This window comes from Fundulus heteroclitus, unplaced genomic scaffold, assembly GCF_011125445.2.
Source record: "Fundulus heteroclitus isolate FHET01 unplaced genomic scaffold, MU-UCD_Fhet_4.1 scaffold_49, whole genome shotgun sequence".
In the NCBI taxonomy this organism is placed as follows: Eukaryota; Metazoa; Chordata; class Actinopteri; order Cyprinodontiformes; family Fundulidae; genus Fundulus; species Fundulus heteroclitus.
In genome coordinates this window covers 2294571-2309462 of record NW_023396912.1, presented here as the reverse complement: position 1 = coordinate 2309462, position 14892 = coordinate 2294571, and the positions used below count along the sequence as shown (strand labels likewise).

At 43.5% G+C, this 14892-nt stretch overlaps 1 protein-coding gene and 1 long non-coding RNA gene across 3 annotated transcripts in view; one reads left to right on the top strand and one right to left on the bottom strand.

Annotated features, from left to right (window-relative positions):
- LOC105923632 overlaps positions 1–14892 on the top strand; it is an 869484-nt gene that overhangs the window by 302111 nt on the left and 552481 nt on the right. The window lies entirely within an intron of this gene.
- LOC118560840 lies at positions 12725–13389 on the bottom strand. 2 transcript variants are annotated; one of them, XR_004929630.1, is made up of 3 exons: positions 13222–13389; positions 12894–13134; positions 12725–12811 (listed from the first exon to the last, which is right to left on the bottom strand). It is a non-coding gene; the product is annotated as an uncharacterized LOC118560840 (long non-coding RNA). The 2 variants fall into 2 exon arrangements; XR_004929629.1 differs by having other exon boundaries at positions 12894–13254.

The following is a 14892-nucleotide window of genomic DNA, read 5'->3' as shown; positions in this document are numbered from 1 at the left end:
GCAGAGAATTGACAGTTCAGGGGAGAACCCACCAGAGCTCGGCAGCAGGCTCTTCTGTAAGGCAGAGGAGAACCGAAGCAAGGCAGCAGGATAAACAGGACAGGTAAAATGGACAGAGCTGCTATGAAGTATCTATGTAATAAATAACTAAAATATATGAAGTGTGATGTCTGAAGTTTTTTTAAATCCATGTTTTTTTGGTCAGTTCCTGAAAAATAACAGTATAGGACACAAGGCGTTTGCCCCGACAGCAGCATAATCCATAAATACTATAGTGAACTGATTATTAGTGTGCATGCAGTGTGCTTGCAACATTATTGACAGCGTCTTTCTCAGTCTATGATGTCCTAAACTATCACAGTTTTAACAGGAATGGGCAGAATTATTTTATTAATTGAGGCTCCAGATCTACTGACGAGACTGAGAAACACACTGAACCCACAGAGGAATTTTGAGGGATACTGCAAAAGTCTGCAACCTCAGTAAAATACTACACAAAAAAAAAAAAAAAAAACGGGAGGGAATGAGGCTCCTCATTTTTATTCATAGAGCTGTGACCAAGTGGCCAACAGCATTGACACTGTTCCAAAACAAAGTAAGAAAAGGCTCAACATTATACATCAACTATATCCCTGGTGTGACTCATTGGCTAAAAGCTGTGAAACAGAATAGCTGATATAGCAATAAAGCTAGCGTAGCAATATAATGGAGAAATAGAAAACTAATAAATGTCAAAAGTCCTGTTGGTAGCATAGCTACCATTATCCTAGCATCTATGCTAACAACAGAGCTAAGAAGACAAAGCTCTTACCTTCATAATCGAAAAGGTACTGTTCCACAAAGAACTTGTCATCTTTGTCGAGTTTGGAGGCTGGTGTGGCCGGAAGCTTTTGTGCCAGTCTGTGCACGTCTCCCAAACGAAATTTGGGTAGATTGGTGAGGGACTGTGTGAAATCCCTATGTAAAAACACTGCTCGCGGAGAAAGCGGAAGTAAAGATACCCTGCTTCACCGAAGAACGGAAGTTGCATGACGTCACTGTGAAAAGGGTCTATTGCTGTTGCTTTGGCCGTTAGTCACCTTTACCAGCAGGCTGCACAACGGGCGGCGCAGTTGAGGAGGCAAATACGAACCAGGAGGAGATTGATGCGGCAGAGGAGGCTCAGAAGGCAGGCTTTGCTCGCCCACCTGTTCCAACTGGTAGGCATTTTAAGATTGACAGCCTGTTTTCAACTTTTATCTTTACAAAAACAAAAAAAAAAAAAACATTGAGGATGGTATTAAACACGTGAGCAGGTTGTAATTGTGACTATTGCTCAATGAAGAAAAAGACAATTTTAACATTAGTAACAGTATGTCAGTAGTGTTAAGCCATTTCATTTGCACTTATTGACCATTCCAGCATTGAATATTTAGAAAGGACGAGTCATTTCTATGTCTGCCCACCCTTACAGTGATTAATCTTTAAATTATGTGCAGTAAGTTCAGCTCATTCTTTAAGTGAAATGTTAAAAATACCAGAGAAGGGAAGCCAGTTGTTACATTTACTATATATGACTAGTTTTACAGCACTGTACATTTTACTTTTTATTTCTTGAGAACTATATTAATCTGCATGTTAAGCAGGTATAGTTTTATGGTGTGAAAAGGTGAGAACTAAAAAAAACAAACAAATTTGGTAACATTTGGACTTTTTTATTTACAGGAAGAAAAAGCAACAAAATATGTGAGGATAAACACCTCGGTACCAATCCTCCAACTATTTTTTAATGAAGGAGACCTGAGACCAGCCTTCAGGCTAAACAGGTCCACCATCGTCCTCCTCCTTCAGCTGCTGCCCATCCAGAAGGTCCATGGATGGCCACAGGAGATAGAGGTGCTGGTGACCCTCTGCTGGCTGGCCGACGTTTGCCCCAAAAGTAATCGCCGCCTGCTGCATCCTTCACAATATTAGTATAGAGGCAGGGGACCAGCTTGACGTGGAGGACGAGGAGGTTGATCCAGAGGAGGATGACCATCCAGCGGCTCCAGCTGGCTGCATGTTTAAGTGAACATGACTACACCTGACCTAATGTAGATCAGTTGGAGTCCTGTTCACATGCTGCTTCATTTCTTTTGTTTTCACCACCTGGAAAAATACATAAAATAATGCATAAATTAATTTCTATTCCAACTATTTTTAATTGTAAGTTTATAGGCATTGTCTATTTGTATAAGATCTTAATGAGTTATTTCTTTGTTTTAAACCATGTTAGTAACTGTTAATAATGTGTTGAATATATTACACCTTCATTCTTTTCCAAAGATTAAACATTTGTATAAAATAAATGTCTGGTTTTTCATATACTATTATTACTATTATTTTCTTTCCCTCTTTCTCCTCTCAATTATTCGTGTCCTGACTCAGAATAAACTCACTTAGATAGTAAAACATTTGTAGAATGTATTTATTTATTTATTTTATATGCTGCTGCCGTCCTAGGGAGACAATTACAATTTATTCCAGCAAGTATTGAGTTAATAAAGCAACACACGTCAGTCAGATAAACACAAAACAAATAAATCATAACCAGCGGTATTATGCACACTACTTTTTTTAAATTACGCACTAACTCTGTAAACAGGCCACATAGAGAAGCTTAAAGTATAATGTTCTCGTCTCAAACGACCTTAAAACGTACTTTTGAAGAACAACAGCAGCAGAAAAGGGAATTTTTAACTTACCGCTGTGAGCTCTGTCTGCGCTGTCTCAAATCAAGCTGCGGCCGCGGTGCATTCTGGGCAAGCGGTCAGTCTGAAGAACGCACAAGTCTGCTCTGATGCATGCTCGATAAAGAGGGCGGGCGAGAACAACATCCGGGGAATTCGGTGCGTTCTCGATTTGGCGTTCTCAGCATTGGAACAGTGCTCGGGCTGAGGCTGATGACGTGTCACGAGTACACGAGCACACGAGAACGCTCAAGAACGCATATTGAGAAACGGCCATCATATACGTAGACGAGTCATAGGGCGCAGGTTCGCACGTCAACGTCACCGTCACCGCCATATGTATGGGGTTCCGTTAGTGCCAGAAATATGTTTATGCGTCTTCTGACGTGTTCATGTGTCCATCTATGTGTCTATGTGAGGTGTATATGTATGTGCTTATGTAATGGAAGTTGCATATATCGTGTCCATATGCTGTGAGCATATGTATTGTGTCTACCTACATGAGGGATCAAGTGCATGGCATTTCTTCTTCACTTTGTTGTTGAACCTGTAATCACGTGATCTCGGTTTGCTGTCGTTTCCTCTGCTGTTATACCTGTCGTTACAACCTGTCGTCTTCACCGTCATCTCCCTGTGCTGTTATACTTGTCGTTTCCTCTGCTGTTACAACCTGTCGTCTCCTCTGCTGTTTTATCTGTCGTCTCCACCGTCATCTCCCCCCAGCAAACACGTCCAGGTGGGGCCCATGTGGGCCTCACTTGGGCTAGATGGGCTTCAGCTGGGCATGGGCTCAGGGTGGGCTGTGTTGCTGGGACCCATGTGTGAGTCATGTGAGCCCATATACTGTGAGTCATGTGAGCCCATATACTGCCCATGTGTCATTTATTAAATCATCCTTCAATTTAGGATTCATCTAATTAGGTAAGGCCTGTTTTAGGTACCTATGCGCACATTATTTTAAAATTACATTAGACTATATTAAGCTAAACCCTGTTCAGTAACCAAGGTCGAATCCGTCTACTCTTCACCCACCCTGAATACCCTCCTACTCCTTTCTCCACTCACCCCTACGATGGACAATAATCCACCACTCCAAACTTACAACACCAGGAGCAAAGGCAGGAGAGGTTCAGTGCGGGCAGGGGAACCCCAGAAAAAGCTACCCCTAGGGGGCAGTAAAAACTGGCAAGCCCCCCTCCCAGGGAAATCTGCTCTCGGCCAATCTGAGCCTGAAAACCCTGTATTGAATCTAAGTGTTATCATTACCAGCTAATATTAAAGGATCTTTAGAGCCAATCCGATCCTGGCTCTTCCTATATCAAATCAAAAGGTGCATAAACCATAGATCTTTGTGTGTCTGAAGCAAACAGTTTCCATTTTTCCATAAAACCATATTGATCAACATGATGTAATATTAAAGTGTAGATCTCATAACACAAAAAAATCAAACATGTGAGTCAGTGGAACAGAGCAGTTAAACAAACAGCAACAGAATATGAGAAGAGTTCTAAACGTCAAGAACGCAAAGTTAAGAAAGCCTTCAGGCCATTCAGGCACAAGGCAGAAAATAATCTAATCGCGCTTAGGGTCTCTTCAGGCAACTCCTCCCGTTGAAGAATAAGGAATCAGAGTTCTCTGGCTTGTTCATCCCCAGTCCTCTTCTTGGTTCCCCCTCGCAGGCTGGACGATTGAGCTGGATGGTAATAAGTGTTCAGTTCTGGATGGGCACTGAGCATTTTATTTTGCATTTCTCTCTAATAAAACACTTTGTGAAGATGGTCTGCAGACACGAGTCCTTGTTTCCACTGGAGAACAGAAACAAGGTGTAATTAGTGTTCTTATCAAAACCCCTTTCATGTGTCATTTATTAAATCATCCTCCAAGCACTTTCACATTCAAGATATTTCTGTGCACAATTATTTAGCTTTCAGAATTCTGCAATTTAATTATTAATTAAAATAATAATCTCTAAGTTCAAATGTATATGCAGTAAATTCTTAACAGAATGCTTTCAATGTGTGTCTTAACTGTTGTTGTCTGACAGTTGAAGTTCTCTGCAACATAATTTCATCAACATATTCGTTTCATGACATTTCCCATTTTATTTTGAAAACCCAACTGAGAAAAAGAAAGACTTTCCATGTGAAAGCCTTTTCCCTCTCTCCCTCTTTTTTTTTTTTTTTTTTTTTTAAGTGAGGTGCTGTTCTGCACCGAAAAGACAAAATATTTATACCATGCTGTTACCGTTCAAGGACGCCATGGTTCTACAAACAAAGCAATGAGAGAGAACAGGAGCTTTTGAAAACACTCTAACATTGTAGAACAACTAAAGCTACTTAAGCAAATCAGAATTAGTTCCCAAATTAATCCTGAAATAAAGTAAACCTTACATTGTGTACATTGTGATTATTTATTTATTTATCTTCTTGAACTGAGGATTGAGGACTTTAATTAAGAAGTTCTTGGATGAACACGTCTCTGCGTTCCTATTTGTCTAGGCCTCTGCAATCTGATCTATGATCTATGTATTCTGAGTGCCTGGTCAGGAAGGGTTAAGGTTCTCCGAAGCTTTCTGAAAACCCAGAACCCTTTACAGTCAGTGTAAGGTGTCAGATGACATGTGGGACCACCTTGTCGTCCCTCTGGTTCCACCAGCTGTGTCAAGTCCACAGCAGCTCGTCCTGGGTGCCATGCCCCAGGGGTCTCCACACCCCCCTGTGTGGAACGTCTCTCATTGTAAGGATCTCACCTTATGTCCCGTTCAAAACAGGAGTTCCAATGTGGGATGTCTTTGCTGCTTTAATGTTCCTCAGAGAAAACCTTCATTCATTGATACATCTTCAAGCTGTTACCCTTTCATCATCACAGCCCCCCAACCATCCTGACCAGATCCAAAATGTCCCCATAATCTAATCTAATTAAATTAATCTTACTTATTTTTTGTATGTAAGACAATAACCATTAAATTATCCTGATCTAAAAGCCCTCAGGTTAACGCAGTGCTTCTCAAATGGTGGGGCGCGCCCCCTAGGGGGGGCGCGGTGCAATACCTGGGGGGGCGCGTGTGACCCTGGGGAACAGGCTTTTTTTTTTTTTTTTTTTTTTTTTTTTTTGGCCGTACTAGTATAAAGTGTAATTGCGCATCCACTACAGTAGGGGCAGTGGCGCTCTCATTGTTACTTTTGTCATGTTTGCGACAGTGCAACATTTTGGTTCCCTTGGTTACCAGTGTTGAGTCAACAGAAAGCTCCGTCTGCGTTCTGTCTACAGCCTCCGTTATTCAACATAACAACCCCCAACATGAAAAAGTTTTTAACAGGGATGAAAAGGAAAGCGGAGAGAGACAAAGATAATGAGACAAAAGAAAGTCACCCGAAAGCTAAGACGAGGAATTACGACGAAGCGTATTTAGCGCTTGGCTTCACGGTGACTACAGTTGGAGAAGAGGAAAGACCGCTGTGTTTGGTGTGTCTAAAAATGCTCGCAGCGGACAGCATGATGCCAAATAAATTAGCGTGTCACCTAAATACGTTACACCCCAATCACGGCGATAAGCCGTTAGAGTTTTTTCAGCGAAAACGTGCTGAATATTGCCAACAGTCATCCCGCTTTGTGAAGGCTACTTCAGTAAACCATTGAGCGCTGTTAGCATCATATAAGGTGCCGTACCAAATTGCGCAGTGCAAAAAGCCCCACACCATAGCAGAGGAGCTGATACTGCCTCCTAATTTTGATCAAAAAAAGAAAGAAAAAATGAGCACAAATTGTTTAATTCATTTTGGTTTTGTACGTTCAAGTGTTTTATATATTGTGCTCCTGAGTTAATGTTGCTGAACTGAATATATATATGAGTTATTATTTTTTTAGTTTTTGTAGTTTATTATTATAATTATTAAATATTTATTGATCTGATTTAATTTTGCAATGGTGCAATTAGTTGGTCAAACATGTTTACAGTTTAAACAAGGATTTATTTATTTTTAATTTCTTAAAACACAATTTAATAAAGTTATTCTTTGTAAGTTTGACCATATGTCTTTCTTTTTTTCTTTAATGTTAATAAGGATAAAATGTTATGCAGGGATGGATAGTCACGGTGGGGAGTGGGGGGCGCGAACAGTTTTCTTCTTGCTAGGGGGGGCGTAACAGAAAATAATTGAGAAGCACTGGGTTAACGGGTTAACCGGTTAAAAAGACTTTTGAGTTATTTGTGTTCTAGTTGAAAGATATTAAATCTCCATAAATATTGTAACCATTGTACCCTGATGCTTTAATCCTAAATTTACCCATGTTAGTTAGTAGGATGTGTCATTATGCTAATTTTACTGCAACATTACCCATTTTAGCCAGTAATCTTTCTTTGCGTTTTATTGATGCCTGCCAGAGTAGCAGAAATCAGCTTACTCTTAAGATGTTTATTAAATGAAATGCTATTTAAAAGTTCAGATTACTCTACCTATATAGTGAAAACTAATTCATTTATTTATTTATTTAACTGTTGATATAATACCCACTTAATTTATTAAGTTGCTCCATGATTCCATCAAGGTGCTTCTTTAAAAGTTTTCACCTTTACATAATCTTTATGTGTTTTGTAATGTGTGTTTTGTTTTAATTGTGTACAACAAAATCTGAAGTGAAATGCATGAAGTCGTGTCTGCAGAACTCATCTGTGTTTGTTGTCGAAGGTTGTCCGATGCCTCAGTCATAGTCCTTCATTGTCCATTTTCAGTCCAATGTCTAAATTCAGCAGCCCAACTTTCTCCTTCTCATCAAGAGTCCATCCTCCAGTCCTCACGCCTGCAAACAGAATGCAAACAGCATTTTTTGCCAAAGAAAACACTCCATAGGTTGAAAAGAAATTACAGCAAAACAGTCACAAACATTTTAACTACAGTGTTCCCTCTAACATGATGTCATGTTGGGATCCAATCTCTTAACCCACATGCAGAACAACCACAGGAGAACAGGAATCAGTTAAGAGGATTTATTTATGGTCAAAATTTACAAGCAGATATTGTATTTTCTGGAGTCTGGTTCACGGGCTCGTCCTGGTCTCACTAGGGAAAACAGCAGAGGGAGATGGTGAGTTTAAGGGACATGGGAAACTGGAGAACCGTGAGAGAATCTGACAGGTCTTACTTCTGCTGAGGTGTGGTTTGAGCCAGAGGGGAGTAAATGGTTGTGGTTCCAGGGTCTTGATCCTTAGATGATGTCCAGACAGAGTTGGAGGGCGGACAGGTAAGCTGAAGCTCGGAGAAGATAAGAGGAGCAGTCGACGGCCAACTGGAGAATCCGGAAATGATTTGGTAATCCAACAGTGGAGATGAAAAAAGTCTCAGGCATCCAGTGGGTATTATCCACGGCGTCACAAGGGGAACATCTGGGAACAGACAACAGGTGACTCACAAAAAGCAAATCTTTAGAGAGAAAACCATAGAGAACAAATCTCAGGAAGGCTCAGATGTACCAATACTGGCAAACACTCAGGCGCTGAAGTGCTGGCCGTCTGCTCCTCTTATGCTCCAGGAAGATGAGGTGATGAGCATCAGGTGTGTCAGAAAAACGGCACGTCCTTTCCAGGTGCCGCTCCCTGCTGCCCTCTGGTGGACGAAAACAGGGACTAAAATCCCTGGAACCCAACAGTACCCCCCCCTCAATGGACGCCACCTGGCGGCCGAGAAGAGCAAGAGGGGAGAGAGGAACGGTAATCTCTAATGAGAGATGGATCTAGAATGAAAGAACCTGGCACCCAAAGACGTTCCTCCGGACCGTAACCCTCCCAGTCGACGAGGTACTGCCAACCGCGACCTCGTCGACGGGAGTCCACAATCCGGCGTACGGTGTAGGCCGGATGGCCGTCAATGTCACGGGCGGGAGGAGGGGGCTCGGAAGGAGGGCACAACGTGCTGGTCTGGACGGGTTTTATCTGTGACACGTGGAAAGTGGGGTGTATCCGTAGGGAGGCTGGTAGGCGTAATCGGACGGCCGTGGGACTGATGACTGTCTCAACCTCAAAAGGACCGATGAACCTGGGGGAGAGTTTCTTGGACATAGATTTGAGGGGAATATCATGAGACGATAACCAAACCTTCTGTCCCGGTGAATACTTGGGAGCGGGGATCCTTCTGCGATCGGCGCGTCTCTTATTTTGGGCGACTGTGTGGTTAAGTGAGTTGATGGTGGAGTTCCAGATGCGTCTGCAGCGACGGATGTGGTGTTGAACAGAGGTGACAGCGATGTCTTTCTCCTCGGAGGATAGCAGTGGTGGTTGGTAGCCAAGGGAGACCTCGAAAGGCGAGAATCCGGTAGCAGCTGAGACATGGCTATTATGGGCGTATTCCACCCAGGGAAGAAACTGGCACCAATCGGAGGGGCTGGAAGAGGTGAAGCATCGGAGTGTCGATTCTAGCTCTTGGTTCATCCTCTCCGCCTGGCCGTTGGACTGAGGGTGATAACCTGAGGTGAGGGAGACTTTGGCGTTGAGAGCTGCACAGAAAGATTTCCAAACCTGAGATGTGAATTGGGGTCCGCGATCCGATAGGATCTCCTGGGGGGTGCCATGTAGCCGGAAAACATGTTTTACCAGAAGCTGTGCGGTCTGAAAGGCTGTGGGGAGTTTTCTGAGGGGAATAAGATGACAGGATTTGGAAAAACGGTCAATAATGGTGAATATAGTGGTCATACCTTTAGATGGGGGTAAGCCGGTAACGAAATCGATGGAGATGTGGGACCAAGGGCGTTTAGGAGTGGAGAGGGGTTGCAGAAGACCAGACGGAGGTCGATGGGATGACTTGTTTCTGGAGCAAACTGGGCAGGCTAAGACATATTCCTTTACATCTTTATGGACCGAAGGCCACCAGAAACGACGGTTGACGAGAGATAAGGTGCGACTTATACCTGGATGAGCGGAGAATTTAGATGCGTGGATCCAGTGAATAAAACGTGCACGAACTGTGGTGGGGACGTAGATCTTGTTATGAGGGCAGGCCTCCGGGGTAGGTTCAGATCGCTGAGCTTGGGCTATGATGTTTTCTATCTCCCATGAAATGGTGGCAACGGTACAGCTAGGAGGCAGGATTGTCGCTGGAATCTTCTCGGAATCGTCAGAGGAGTAGAGGCGAGATAGTGCATCCGGCTTGATGTTGCGGGAGCCTGGGCGGAATGAGATGGACAGATTAAATCGGGAGAAAAACAAGGACCAACGTGATTGACGGGGGTTTAGTCTCTTGGCGGACTGGAGGTAGGCGAGGTTCTTGTGATCCGTCCAAACCAGCACGGGATGTTCAGCCCCCTCCAACCAGTGCCGCCACTCCTCCAGGGCAAGCTTTATGCCCAAAAGTTCTCGGTCTCCCACGTCGTAATTGCGTTCGGGGGGAGATAATCTGCGTGAGAAAAAGGCACAGGGATGAGTCTTGTGGTCTTGGTCTGATATCTGGGACAGCACGGCCCCAACTCCGGTGTCAGAGGCATCGACTTCAACGATGAACTGTTTGGTGGGATCTGGTTGGATGAGGACTGGCGCCTCTGAGAACAGGGATTTGAGTTTATGGAAGGCGGCGTCAGCCTCTGGTGTCCAAGAGAATGTAGTCTTAGTGGAGGTGAGAGCAGTTAGAGGCAAGGCTGTTTGGCTATAATTACGTATGAACCTGCGGTAGAAATTAGCAAAACCGAGGAATCGTTGTAATTGTTTTCTGGTTTCAGGGGTCGGCCATTCCATGACCGCCTTAATCTTCTCCTCCGTGGGTCTTACCTGTCCGCCCTCAAGAATGAATCCCAGAAAGGAAATGGATGACTGATGGAATTCACACTTTTCGGCCTTGACGTAGAGCTTGTTCTCTAGGAGGCGCTGGAGGACGAGACGGACATGGTGTTTATGTTCTGCCAAAGTCTTGGAATAGATCAGGATGTCATCTAGATAGACGAACACAAAGACGTTTAAAAAATCACGTAATACATCGTTAACTAAGGCTTGAAAAAACGCTGGAGCATTGGACAACCCAAAAGGCATTACAAGATACTCAAAATGCCCTATAGGTGTTTTAAAAGCAGTTTTCCATTCATCGCCTTGGCGGATACGGAGAAGGTGATAGGCGTTCCGGAGGTCTAGTTTAGTAAAAACTGAAGCTCCGTGAACTGGTTCGAAGGCGGATGATAGGAGGGGTAATGGATATTTATTTTTTGTAGTGATCTGATTTAAACCACGGTAGTCAATGCAGGGTCTGAGCGAGCCATCCTTCTTGCCCACGAAGAAGAATCCGGCTCCCAAAGGAGATGAAGAGGGCCGAATGATTCCGGCGGCTAATGAGTCCCTTATGTAGCTTTCCATGGTCTCGCGTTCGGGTCGAGAGATGTTATACAGTCGGCTTGTAGGTAAAGGTGCTCCGGGGAGAAGATCTATGGCACAGTCATAAGGGCGGTGAGGAGGAAGAGACAAGGCTTTAGCCTTACTAAACACGGCAGACAGGTCATGATACTCAGCTGGAATGGATGACAGATCTGTGGGTTCCGCTTCTTGGCCTTCCGCCGGCGAGGGACCTGGAGGGACTGCGGAACGAAGACAGGTGGAGTGACAAAATGGGGACCAAGACTCTATGTGCAAATTAGACCAGTTGATGTGAGGATTGTGTTGCTGTAGCCACTGAAACCCCAGAATTATAGGGGAACTGGCTGATGGAAAAACAAAAAATGGGGTGAGCTCACGGTGATTACCTGAAATTATGAGATGGATGGGTTTGGTTTGGTGAGTGATCATGGGAAGGGCTCTGCCATCCAAAGCAGAGACTCGAAGAGGTACTGCTAGAGGAATTGTTTCCAAAAACATCTGTTCCACAAACGAGGAATCTATAAGGTTTTGTTCGCACCCAGAGTCGATCAAAACGGAGAGAGCAGTGGATTTATTGTCACATATGAGAGTGGCGGGTAACAGCAAACGAGGAGTCTTCTTAATCAGTAAATGGTCCACCAGTTTCCTCGCTTCTACTGGTGGACCCTGGGGTTTGACCGAACTGGGCAGTGGGCAATATAATGTCCAGGGGAACCACAATAAAGGCAGAGGCGAGAACTCATCCTCTTTTGCCTCTCTTCAGGGCTGAGACGGGTGCTGCCAATCTGCATGGGCTCAGGGGACGTTGGATCTGGTGAAGCTGGTGTGGAGAGAGGTGGAAAGTTGCTTGTCATTCTGGGGGGTGGATCCCTTCCTCCCCTGTTCCTGGTGCGGGACCGAATTCGATTATCCAGCCGGACAGTCAAACTTATAAGCTCCTCCAATGTCTTGGGTTCGTCCAGAGTGACCAGTTCATCCTTAATGGAGTCATTGAGAGCATGAAAGTAGGCGCTTTTTAATGCGGCAGCATTCCAGTCAGATGAAGCTGCCCTGATTCTAAAATCAATAGCAAAATCAGAAACAGATCTCTGCCCCTGTTTGATCGTCCACAACTCTCTGGAGTTGGAAGTCTTGTCCGTATCCTGATTAAACACCTGCTGAAACTCCTTCAGGAAAGAGTCAAAAGAACAGCCAAAATCAGAGGGGTTGGGAAATCGGGCTTCTGCCCAGTCTAAAGCTCGGCCTGTCAAAAGAGAAATAATGTAGGAAATCTTGGCACCGTCATGTTGGAAACTCTGAGGAGAATGGTTAAATGTTAATGAGCACTGTAAAATAAACCCCTTACATCGGCTCACCAAGCCGCAAAATTTTTCCGGTGTGGGGGGTCGGATCTCTGGAAACATGGAACGGATTTGTGGAACCGGATCGGGGGCCGGTGCAGGGTCGGTAACCGTGGTTTGCTGGACTGAACCCTGTAAAAACTCTGTGAGGTCTGCCAACCTCTGGTTGGTTTCGGCCTGTCGAGAACCTAACTCTCGCAGGGCAGACTCATGAGAAAGAATTAGTGAGTGTTGTTCGTTTAAAGTTCTCCTAATAGCGTCTACTGGGTTAGATTGTTGGCCTGAGTGTTCTGTCATGTTGGGATCCAATCTCTTAACCCACATGCAGAACAACCACAGGAGAACAGGAATCAGTTAAGAGGATTTATTTATGGTCAAAATTTACAAGCAGATATTGTATTTTCTGGAGTCTGGTTCACGGGCTCGTCCTGGTCTCACTAGGGAAAACAGCAGAGGGAGATGGTGAGTTTAAGGGACATGGGAAACTGGAGAACCGTGAGAGAATCTGACAGGTCTTACTTCTGCTGAGGTGTGGTTTGAGCCAGAGGGGAGTAAATGGTTGTGGTTCCAGGGTCTTGATCCTTAGATGATGTCCAGACAGAGTTGGAGGGCGGACAGGTAAGCTGAAGCTCGGAGAAGATAAGAGGAGCAGTCGACGGCCAACTGGAGAATCCGGAAATGATTTGGTAATCCAACAGTGGAGATGAAAAAAGTCTCAGGCATCCAGTGGGTATTATCCACGGCGTCACAAGGGGAACATCTGGGAACAGACAACAGGTGACTCACAAAAAGCAAATCTTTAGAGAGAAAACCATAGAGAACAAATCTCAGGAAGGCTCAGATGTACCAATACTGGCAAACACTCAGGCGCTGAAGTGCTGGCCGTCTGCTCCTCTTATGCTCCAGGAAGATGAGGTGATGAGCATCAGGTGTGTCAGAAAAACGGCACGTCCTTTCCAGGTGCCGCTCCCTGCTGCCCTCTGGTGGACGAAAACAGGGACTAAAATCCCTGGAACCCAACACATGACAAACATAAAAGAAACAAAAGGATAAAAAATAAATCAAACTTTGTCTCTGACAAAATAAAACTCAAAACTGGATCAGGCTGAAGTCAATGACATCACCTTAAGTCCTTGTCCCAAGGATCAGCCCCCAGGCCAGAACACACAGACCCAGCCTTGCCGTAACATTCAGATGTTTAAATCATGGTCAGATTTGTTTATCATATCTATTGTCCTTCTCAGGTTATACTGTGCCTCTGAGGTTCGCTTCAGCGCAGCATAACTAATAAAATCAGATGATTTTTTTACTGATGACGCGTGTAACGTGGCCTTCTGATATTTTGACGCTTCTCAAAATTTCTCATTAGTTGCATTCAAATCCCAAGTAAAAAATAAATAAAATAAATGAATAGAGAACCCTTAGAAAAACAACGATATTTAGTTCCATACAGTTTGTTCAAAGCACAGTTTTCCCTCATCTATTTAAATCAAAAATCTTGTATATCTAAACTTCTTTCAACTGGACTGGTTTGTGATGAATCATTATTATTATAAGCAATGAGATCTCAGTAATTTTAAATTACTTTAGGGCTAAAAAACAAGTGATAGGATCTCAGCCTAAATTTGTAAAACAGTAAACTTAACAAGCTTATGTAACGCTTATTTCCAATTTCTAACAAAGCTGAAATATTTCCGTTCAAGCCATGTTAATCTCTCCGTGTATCAATTTAATTTGGTCCTGATATTTAATGTTAAAAAACAAACTTTGTTATTTAAATCTCTCTTTTCCTGTACCTGTATTGTTAACATAGTCCATGCTTAAAATGTCATTTGAATTATGGAGCTGCAGTTCTCCCAAAACAAATGAACATTCTGAAACCATGAACATTACTTTTACCCCGAATTAATTCACACAGACGAACGTTTAGTTACATAGATACATACATACGTACAGTTACATACAAACAATGACATTCAGACAGACAAACACGTGCAGGCCTGCTTTTTCACCATCTTAAATAGTTTTTCATAATTTTTAAACGTCAACGCCGAAAGATGTTTTCAACGCGTTAAGTTCCCGCTTAGTTTAAAAGGTGGAGAGCGTGCGCTGGTTACGACCCCCCGATGCTTCGTCCACACGCGGTTTTACGCTTCAGTCCCGCAAGGATACAACTCTGTGTCTCGCAGACACTTGGACGCTTACCCATTTTTGAAAGTTATACGTCGCTATTAGCAGTTTAGACCAATTTTATCCACAACGGAAGTGCCTAATCGGTCCCCACGTAAACGCTTCCCCGGTGCAACGCCTTTTTGGTTTCGTTTCCGTTTCCTTGTTTTTATCGCTTTTCTTTTTTCTCTTAATTTTATTTTTATTATTTAGTAGCAGTACTGCAATAAAATAAAATAATAGTAATAATAATAACCCCTATGTGAGAAATCTGCATGTTTAATCAAATCATTTCAAATCATTTATGCATGTCATGCGTCTGGGCCCCTACGTTTTTCAGCATGAAATC